Below are 10,371 nucleotides of genomic sequence, written 5' to 3' on the forward strand. Positions count from 1 at the left end.
ACAATGAGGACTACTGAGAACTGAAGAACAATGGCAATGGGTTCTTGATCCTATTGCAAGTAATGGCTTTATGGGAGCCCAGGTAGTTTGGATGCTCACCTTAATAGACCTGGATGGAGGTGGGTGTTCCTTGGACCTCCCACAGGGCAGAGAAACCTGCTTGCTCTTTGGGCTGAGGAGGAAGGAAGACTTGATTGGGGGAGGGGGAGGGAATGGGAGGTGGTGGCGGGGAAGAGGCAGAAATCTTTAATAATTAAATAAATTAATTAATAAGAAAAGAAGGCTATAATTAATATAAGAAAAACTATACACAATAGGTACAATGACTATATACAATGTATACAAGCAATAAATATATCAACAATATGTAGTCTATTTGCATTTGACAAATTCAGAGAAAATATTCCATATCTATCCTATCTTGGTGAGTCCAACCTAATTTACTTTCTATTGTAACTTGCTTTCTGGGTCAGGTAAACAAGGAAAACTATAATTCTAACTGTCTAGTCTTCTACTCCCTCAGAGATCCAAAAAGAAAATAATATTAACTGAATAAGCAGGAAGTGCAAGCAAGTGACTGCCAAAAAATATGAGTAATGACAGAAACAGCTGACTGCCTGGGCAGTCACCCACAGTTCCTCTGCAATGTTGGGGAGCCATATTCGGCCTACAGGTCTAGCGTATCCTACCGACTTTTCTGCGAAGCAGGATATTCTCAAGGGCTGTACTTCCTTGTCTTAACAATGTTTGGTTGTCACTTTCTTTTGTGTCTCGCTTCTCTAACTAGGACAGTATACTGTCAGCAGTCAAGGCAGGGACATTTTCTTGCCCAGTGGCTTACTTTTGCCACAAAGAAAGTAACCTCTATGTAGAGTTTCTTTGATGCCCATTACCTTCTCTGAAGTAGGTTGGTGCTGCCAGGAGCAGACATGTCTCATTGCCATAAAAAAGAGCCTATATTATTAAAACAACTTAAATGCCATATTCTGTATATCTCTGAAGTGTTTGAAGATGACCTATCTACCTAAAACATATCTTTGCTTGATGTTGAAAATATACGTAATGTGATTACAAGTTCGATTATAATAGGTGACTAGTTACTAACCTGCATTTCCTTATTATCCTTAATGGTTAGTAATAATAGCTTTCAAAGACTTGAAATTTGCATTACATCATTAAATGAACTTTATAGGTACAATACCTTGAACAAGATTAGAAATGTATATATACTACATTCTAACCAAATTAATCTCAAATTTGAATCAATATACAAAATTTGTATATAATATACAAAAATCCAATCCAATCTAAAACTAGTAGTTGCTTTTTAAAAGCAGATTCCATAATTTATCTTTATCGTATCATACCTATATCCTCCCTTTTTATTTTCAGAGTAGATTCAATTATCTAACCTATTATCTTATCATATCTATATCCCTTTTTTCTTTTCAAAATAAGAACCTTGAATCTAATTTCCTTTGTTTAGCTTTTATCCTGATCATTATCTAATGCAACTTATAACCAACAGTCTAAACAAAGACAGACATCCATAATCCAACTTTTGAGAATGTGGGCATAGTTTTCTAGGCTACTTCCTGCTGCCTGGGGGTGGTGTGTAGTGAGGACCCGCTTGTTTGTCTTAGCTGTCCAGAATGGAAATAATCATACAGAAACTGTACTAATTAAATCACTGCTTGGCCCATTAGCTCTAGCTTCTTATTGTCAAATCTCTTACGTATTAATTTAACCCATTTCTGTTAATCTGTATATCACCACGAAGTTGTGGCCTACCAGCAAAGTTTCAGCATGTCTATCTCCAGCGGCAGCTCCATATCGTCTCTCTGACTCTGCCTTCATCCTCCCAGCATTCCCTTTAGTTTTCCCCACCTACCTCTGTTCCCCTATAGCTCTGCTATAGACCCAAAGCAGCTCCTTTATTCATTAACTAATAAAAGCAACACATAGACAGAAGGACCTCCCACACCAGTGATGACCCAAAGAAAATATAAGATTATGGTCAAGTCTTGACTGGAGTATTCTGTGAGACTGGATCATCCCAGCCAGCAGCCTTTTTCTTTCTTTTTTTCTTTCTGTCTCTCTTTCTTTCTTTCTTTCTTTCTTTCTTTCTTTCTTTCTTTCTTTCTTTCTTTCTTTCTTTCTTTTTTTAAGTTTTTTGAACTCTGTGTAACAGTCCTGGCTGTCCTGGAACTTGCTCTGCAGACCAGGCTGAATTTACAGAGATCCACCTGCCTCTGCTTCCAGAGTGCTGAAATTAAAGGGGTGAGCTACCCTGCCCATCAGCCAGCAATCTTGAAGCTGTTCTAGATATAGAACTCAGAGGAAACTGCAACAGAGATGCTCTAAAATGTTTGATTATCTGAGCTGTTTACTCCTAATTGAGATTTTTCTGGGGGCAGGGGTCCTTCCTTGATCAAACCATATTTTTCTTAACCCAGAATGAATCCATAGTTGATCAAACCTTATTTTTCTTTCCTCTCTCTCTCTCTCTCTCTCTCTCTCTCTCTCTCACTAGTTTTTTTGACACAGGGTTTCTCTGTAGCTTTGGAGCCTGTCTTTAACTAGCTCTTGTAGACCAGGCTGGCCTCAAACTCACAGAGATCTGCCTGCGTCTGCATCCTGAGTGCTGGGATTAAAGGCATGCATCACCAATGCCTGGTCAAACCTTATTTTTCTTAACCAAGAATGAGTCCACAGATTCTCATTTCCTGTGGAAACAAAAGCAAAACTTCTTCTCCAAAGTAACATATTTTTTGACTTAAATTTTGAAGTCAAGGTATTTTTAAATATATAGGTTGGATTAATCCAGCAGTATTTATAATCAAATGTCTTTTAGCAGCTGTTGCTCCTTCCTCAGCAGTCAAACAATTTAAAGACAACACAATAACATACAGTATCCAGATTCTCTGTGTATTTTCTGTCTTTACAAGGGAGTTAAGCCAAGGCAGATGGGAGCTGGAGCGTTAATTTTTCTACTGAACCCAGGTGGTGGTTTGAGTCCAGTTCTGCCCTGTGCTGGTGGCTAAAAAGCCTCAGGCAAATGACTTTTTCACATATCTGTACCCCAAAAGTTGGGTGCCAAATGAAGCATGATTAATAAAACTTCAGAGACAGAAATTGGAGTTCAACCTGAAGATCCAAAAAGCAAAGAAGCCAGTCACTGGCTATTACCTCTACCTCAGTCCAAAATGGCGATTCTGCCTTCAGAAATCTCAGAATGAGATTATGATTGAGGGCTGTCTCCTCCAGTTTTATAATCCTATCTAGGGTTAAGATTAAAGGTGTGCACCACTGGGATTAAAGGCATGCACTACCTGGTTTCTATGGCAACTAGTGTGGCTACTGGGATTAAAGGTGTGTGTTACCACTGCCTGGTCTGTAAGGCTGAGTAGTGGGGCTGTTTTATTCTCTGATCTTCAAGTAAGTTTTACTTATTAAAATAAAAATTAAATGCTACTACAACTTGGAAAACACAGCTATCTAAAAGTGCAGGGTGGGTGAAATATGTTGTCTGGTGTTTGTGTGTGTGCATGTGTCCATAGGTGCACTTTTCTGTGTGTGCCTATGTGAATCTCTGAGACTCTCTATGTGTCTGTGTGTCCCCACTACAATAGCACAGTGCACATGACTGGCTCTGAAGCAATAATTGAACCAGACCTGAGATGGTAGCAAAGTCTCTGCAGACTCTAAAATAAACTTGAAATTCCTCCGTGGAGACATATAGAATCTGTTTGGATATTTTGACCTTGGCAGCTCAACAATAGATTACAAAGGTATAGACTTTAGAAGCCTGAGTTTGAATTCGAGGTCCAACACTTACAGGATTGACCCTCTACTCTGGTGCACTTTGTTCTACCTTTCTCTGTACTGAGATGAGGAAAGGAATTTCCTTGCTCAGTTCAAGCTGTAGAGTCAATGTTTATAAATGGTAAAGAAATATTGCAAATGCATATTGTTAGGTGTTTGTAGATCTCAGGACACTTTCTTTCTTGCATTCCTTCCTTCCTTCTTCTTTCCTGAAAATCACCCCACAATCATCTCACATCTCTAAGGGCTTAGCCCTGTGCAAAGATGACTTTGGCTTCCATCATTAAAATGATTATTTAATAGATCATATCTCTGTCTCTCTCTCTCTCTCTTTCTCTCTCTCTTTGTGTGTGTGTGTCTGTCTCTCTCTGTGTTTGTGTGTATGTATGCATGTACATGTGTGTGCATATGTGTATGTTTGTGTGTGTGTGTGTAAATCAGAGATTAATGCAGAACATCTTTTTTGGTCAACACTGGGTGTCTTTCTCAGTTTCTCTCCACCTTATTTTGTGAGACAGGATCTCTTGCTGAAGCTGGAGTTCACTGAGGCATCTAGACTGGCTGGCCAGCAGTTCCCAGGGATGTTCCTGTTCCCACCACTTCCTCCTGAGTGCTGGCTGCAGGAGTGCATCACCACACCTGGTTTATTTGGTGCCTGAGACTGAACCCGGGTTTCATGCAAGCTAGGTAAACATACTATGAACTGAGTTAAATCCCAGCTCTGTTGAAATGATCATACAGTGAGGAATTTAGCCTGTGTCCCATCATATTTAACACAAGACACAGCAGTGAAGAGCAGAAGCACAGCACAAACACCCTCTGCAGCTAGAGCTGGTCTGCCCACTTCATCGTTCAGGAAAGCTTTGGGTCTTCAGAGTGACAGAAATGTTATCCTTCCCTTTAGTTTTTAGTTAGTCCTTTTGGTGAGGGAGAATTATCTGTATTCTGTCAATCATGTTTTAAATAAATGCTGATTGGCCAGGCAGGAAGTATAGGCAGAAAAACCAAACAGGAAGTAGAAATGATGCAAGGAGAACAGGAGAATTCTGGGAAGGAGGAAGCTGATTCCTCGCACTCCTGCCCAGACCACCGAAGCAGCAGGATGTGATCTGCCTCACTGAAAAAAGGTACTGAGCCACATGGCTAACATAGATCAGAAAAATGGGTTAATCAAGATATGAGAGTTAGCCAGTGAGAGGCTAGAGCTAATGGGCCAATCAGCTTATAATTTATGGAGACCTATGTGTGATTTTTTTTGAGGCCAAACAGTTGTGGAAACCGGGCAGGACAGAAACCCCAACAACGAGCAGCCCCCAGATCATGTTCCATCCTTTAAACCGTATGGCTTTAAAATCCACTGGTATTGAACTGGGTTGTTTTAATTGTTGTACCAAAAGGTCTGGGGAAAGCATTCTGTCTTGATTACGTCACAGAAAAGTCAGCACCAGCTTGTCAGAAAACAACTGGAACTGAGCTGGATCTCGTGCTTCTTTTGTGGCTTTTAGGTGACTAATTTGTAAGAAAAGAAAAAACCTAAATTATAAACACATTACAAAGAACTATAAACAGAGATGTGCTTAATTAATATCCCAGAGTTGCTTCACTCTGACAAGAAATTCATGGAATTCATGGAATTTCTTGTCATATGCTGGTCTGTGTAGTTTCTTCACTACCCTGGAAGGTTCCATTGACCATAAAATCCAGTTCCAAGAAATATAATAATCCAGAAGAAGATGATATGAGATTTATGGCCTAAGTCTTATGTCCCTCCTATTTCATTTCATTGAGCAAACACTTGAGTGCCCCCCAGTTGATTCTCAAGCATGACTGAATGAAGGGAGGTGGTGAATCCTCTACCTTGTTAGTGACTGTGAAGTTGAACTCCATTGTGTTTCTTCTTTTCATGAAGTAGGCTAAGGAGAAAGAGCTTCACTTCACCCTCTGCCCCTCTAAATCCACACCCCCAGTCTCATCCCAGCTCTGCAGAAAACCTTCCCCCACCTTCAGTGAACCCCACAGATCCTTTCCCTTCTTACCTCCCTCCCCCATGCATTGTTTTATTCCAGCCCCCAACTCCAGCAGGCAGTTCCTGGGAACCCACAGGCCACTCTGACCCAGGAAACAGGCAGGCCACCTGCAGATCTTCATCTATCCTGCACCTCCAAATCAAGTCCCCAGCTTCATTCCAGCTCTCTAACAGAACTTCTGCTGTGATCTCCACACTCTCTGTTCCCACTCCCAGGGGACTAAGCAGATTCTGGTAGAATAGCTTCTTTCCTCCATCCTATGGAGTCCCTCAATACCCCCTTTGAGGGATTTCTAAAGTGTCGGTTCCCAAAACCTAGAACCACATTTTACCTGGAACCCGTAGGTAAACCTATCAGGATAAAAGAAGAATTTCCTACTGGGCAACACAGAATCAGAGAGGGTAACAGAAGTCAAGGGACAAAATGCCCACCCACCAAAAACAAGACCAGACATTAGCACCTAGAATTAAAATCTTTCCAAACCCAGATGCCTAGACACCAGTAACATATAACCAATAACCAATAACCATAACCAACAATAGTCAAAATAATATGTCTCTCCTACAGGCTAGCCATCACAGTAGGCCCTGAATATTGCAACATAGCTGAAGCACAAGAAATAGGCCTTAAAGTAGCCTTTATAAATAAGTTAGAGATCCTTAAAGAGGAAAACGAAAACTCAAACTAAGGGAAATCTGGAAATGAAAAATTTAGAAACTCAAAGAGCCTCAGAGGCAAGCCTCACCAACAGAACACAAGAGATGGGAAAGAGGATCTCAGCCACTGAAAATGTCATAGAAGAAAATGTTAAATCTAAAAACTCCTGGCACAAAACACTCAGGAAATCTAGGAAACTATAAAGACCAAATCCAAAACTAATGAGAGAATAAGAGAAGAAGCACGGATCAAAGATGCAGAAAATATTTTCAAAATAATCATATAAAATTTCCTCAATCTAAGTAAGGGAATGCCTATAAAAGTACAAGAAGCATATAGAACACCAAATAGAGTGGACCAGAAAAGGAAGTATCCTCAGCATATAATAATCAAAGCACTAAATGTACAGAACCAAAAAAGAATATTAAAAGTTGCAAGGGAAAAAGACAAAGTAACATACAAAAGTAGACTTATTACAATAACACCTGACTTCTTAGTGGAAACTCTCAAACCCAGAAAGGCCTAGAAGATGTGCAACAGACTCTAAGAGACCAAAGATGCCAGCCCAGACTAAGCTGGCAAAGTTTTCAATCACAATACCTAGCAAAGTTTTCAATCACAATAGTGAAGAAAATAAGACATTACATGATAAAGGTCGGGGTCCAGTCCCAACATAAATTATTTTTTGAGCAAGAGTGGAGGTGTGGGAATAAAGACACAACTTATATGACTTTATTGAGAGGGAGTTTTTAGGAATTTTATGAAGTCTTGAATTTACATTTTGAAAATTACCCACATCTATTGTTTAAACAGCTTTTATATTAAAAGGCAAACTGAGGGGGAAGTTTATTAGTATTTTATTTTTTGGGTAGTGGGATTTAGGTTAGTTAGCAACTATGGCAGCTCTGTTACATAGGCTGAATTAACACCTCTTTTTAGGCAATTTTTAAAATTACAATAGAAGGAGCAGAGAGACATTAGCATATCTTGACCCATTGTTCAGGATGGCATCAGTTTGCTTTAAAAAGCTAGGCGATCACCTTTTGTGTGGCAGGTGTAAACTGTGTTCTGAAAATCTGGCTGCCATACAATGTAGAAATAGGGGCCTGTATAATATGACCACTATAATTTACTTTTTTTAAAACTTAATTTTAATAAAACCTGTGCATTTGTAATAGGACAGATTATTATGTCTGTCTTAGGCCAAGACTTTTTTACATATCCAAATTTATTTGTCTTTGGAAATAGGTATATTTTATGGGAGCTTCTATCTTAGGCATCTGGGGAGAAGAAACTTTAAACCCATTTCTGACTGGTAAGCTTGTGAACAAAAGAGATTAAGGAAGAGAAATACCTTTGGACTTTGAGTCTTGAAGCCATAATTTTTAGCTAGGAGAGAGTATAGTGTTTTATGAATAATTATGTTTTTGAAGACTATAGTCTCCTATTTAAAGGAGAGAAGGGTTGTTTGAGTTGAAATTTTTTTTAGTTGGTTTAGTGTGTTAGGTTGGGAACTTAGACCCCAGCCCCTTGTATCTATCCTAGCCCCCTAACCCTGAGAGTTAGCACTCTGGACTCCAAATCCCAGCAGGCCAGATCCTGACCCCTCCCTGGGGGGAGGTCAGGACCCCTCTCACAGAATATTTAAGTTCCTCCAAAAGAGGAACAAGTGGCCTCTTTTTCTTCCTCCCAGTGGTCGCGTTTGCAGCTCCTCGGGGCTACCCGAGCGTACAGAACTCCCATTAAACCTGGATACCTCTTAATTTATTTTGTTTTGATTTGGCTTGATTGGGACTTTGTGTCGGTGGAGAGCTCGCGGTAGGAAAATATTTCTAACATAGAGTACCTCTTAAATTTTTTATATTTTATTAAAATTAAATTTTTTTCAAGTTAAACAGCAATTTGTAACCAAAACTTTAATCCCAAGGACTCCCACAAACATATTACAAATGACAGCATGAAAAAGAAATCTTGCACAGTAACGCAGAGGTTCAGCTCTACAATGTACCCTTAAACCAACTGGTAACTTAGTCTTCCGTTTCCAAATAATGTTACAAACAGCTTCCTCCATAGATGGCAATCAGTGAGGAACCGTTTTCAAAGCCTTCAGAGTGCAGTTCCCACCCTTTCCCTGTTAACGTGTGTTAACAGCAGCTTTTACAGACTGCTTGTCATTTCCCCCACAGCTCCAGACTGTAATCCAGCTAATAAGAAACTAGTTTTGTCCATTTCCATCAGTGGTTTATCATTAGTACACCATACTTTAACTGGGCAGGATCTAGGTTTATTTCAGTCTATGAAAAACTAAAGTTCAAAGCAAATTCAATCTTGCTTAAGGGAACATGAACAGCTAAAACATCTTAAAAATGCACCAAGCTTATGAAGCCTCAAACAAAACTTGAATTTCCTGTACATCCTCCTGTCCAATGAAGTTACTTCCTGTACACCACTTCTTTTGCAAACTGGTCTTCTACTTCCTTTCCTCTGACCTAGATCGGCTATGAGACCTAGAGAAAGATCTAGACGGCTTGTGGTTTCTCTCACGAGACAGAGACCTCTCTCTTCTCCTATCTCTAGAAAGTGACCTGCTCCGGCTTCGAGAGAAGCTTCTCCTTGGAGATCTTCGCCGAGGCGGAGGACTCCTCCTACGGTAATCATCTCGAGAGCGACGACCCCAAGAGGGAGGGGGCCACGATTCCGACTTCTTTTCTCACCGTTCGACAGCTCCACCCTTACTCGGCAGCCACATAGTGTTCTTCCATCTAGCTCTCGGACAGCGTCAGCAGCATCTCGGGGATCCTCAAATTCAACGAAAGCAAAGCCAGGAGGGTTTCGAGCAACCCACACACTTCGGAGCGGTCCATAATAGCCAAATGCCCATTCTAATTCAGTCTTGTTCTCATTGTTTCCAAGATTACCTACATACATCTTACAATCTAATGGACAGGAATCACGATGCATTTCGAGATCCTGGGTTCGAGAACCGCAGCTCAAATCCCAACACTCAGATGAGGCCCACCCACACCCTCTGCGATCTGCTTCCGCAGATGCTCTCAATGCCCTGGTGTCCACGAAATGACGGAAAATTAAAATTTTTTAACATATGTATTAAACCCAAACATTTACAGGGCATGTTAAACTTTTTTTTTTTAAACATTTCATAAGCAGTTACAAACATTATCAGGTCAATATCATAACTTTAGAATGTGAACTAACAATAATTTATAATTAAATTTAAACATTTATAGGGCATGTTAAACTTCTTTTAATATTTTATAAGTAGTTATAAACATTATTAGATTAATATCATAATTTTAGAATGGGAATTAACAATAAATTTACAACTTAAAATATTACAATATTTTAACTTTATATTAATCAAAAGACAAGAAGGCTTTTTTGATGGGTGAGAGTCCAACGACATTGTTGCTATTAAATACCAGTTTTAATCTCTGAGCAGCAGTTAAATTCTTAGGCTGCCCCCTCTTGAGTAAAGAGGGGCTTTAGTTATTTTTTATTTTGAGTCTTTTTTTCTCTGAGGGGGAAAGCTTAGGTCTTACTTTTTAGGTTTAATATTTTAATCAAAATGAGTTTTGTATCCCAAAGATTAAAACAGTCAAATGCTTAGTCTGTATTTTAGCTCCAAGGCAAACAGATTTAGACTGCAATTAAGTTGTAGTTATTGTATTCCAAGGCCTCTGTGACAGTGTGTGTGTTTTGAGTGTCTGGAAGCAGCTCAGTGTAGCATGGCACCCTGCAGTGCAGAGTATTACATGAGAGTATTACATGATAAAACCAAATTTAAGCACTATCTATCTATGTATCAAGCACTATAGAAGGCACTAGGAAGAAAACTCCAATC

The 10,371-nt window shown here is 39.6% G+C and overlaps 1 pseudogene; it reads right to left on the reverse strand.

The window, feature by feature from the left end:
• Window positions 1-8,979: 8,979 nt before the first annotated feature.
• Window positions 8,980-9,509, reverse strand: LOC130873814 (serine/arginine-rich splicing factor 3-like; annotated as a pseudogene).
• Window positions 9,510-10,371: the final 862 nt, after the last annotated feature.

The sequence above is a fragment of the Chionomys nivalis genome, chromosome 4, assembly GCF_950005125.1.
Source record: "Chionomys nivalis chromosome 4, mChiNiv1.1, whole genome shotgun sequence".
NCBI classification, from domain to species: Eukaryota; Metazoa; Chordata; class Mammalia; order Rodentia; family Cricetidae; genus Chionomys; species Chionomys nivalis.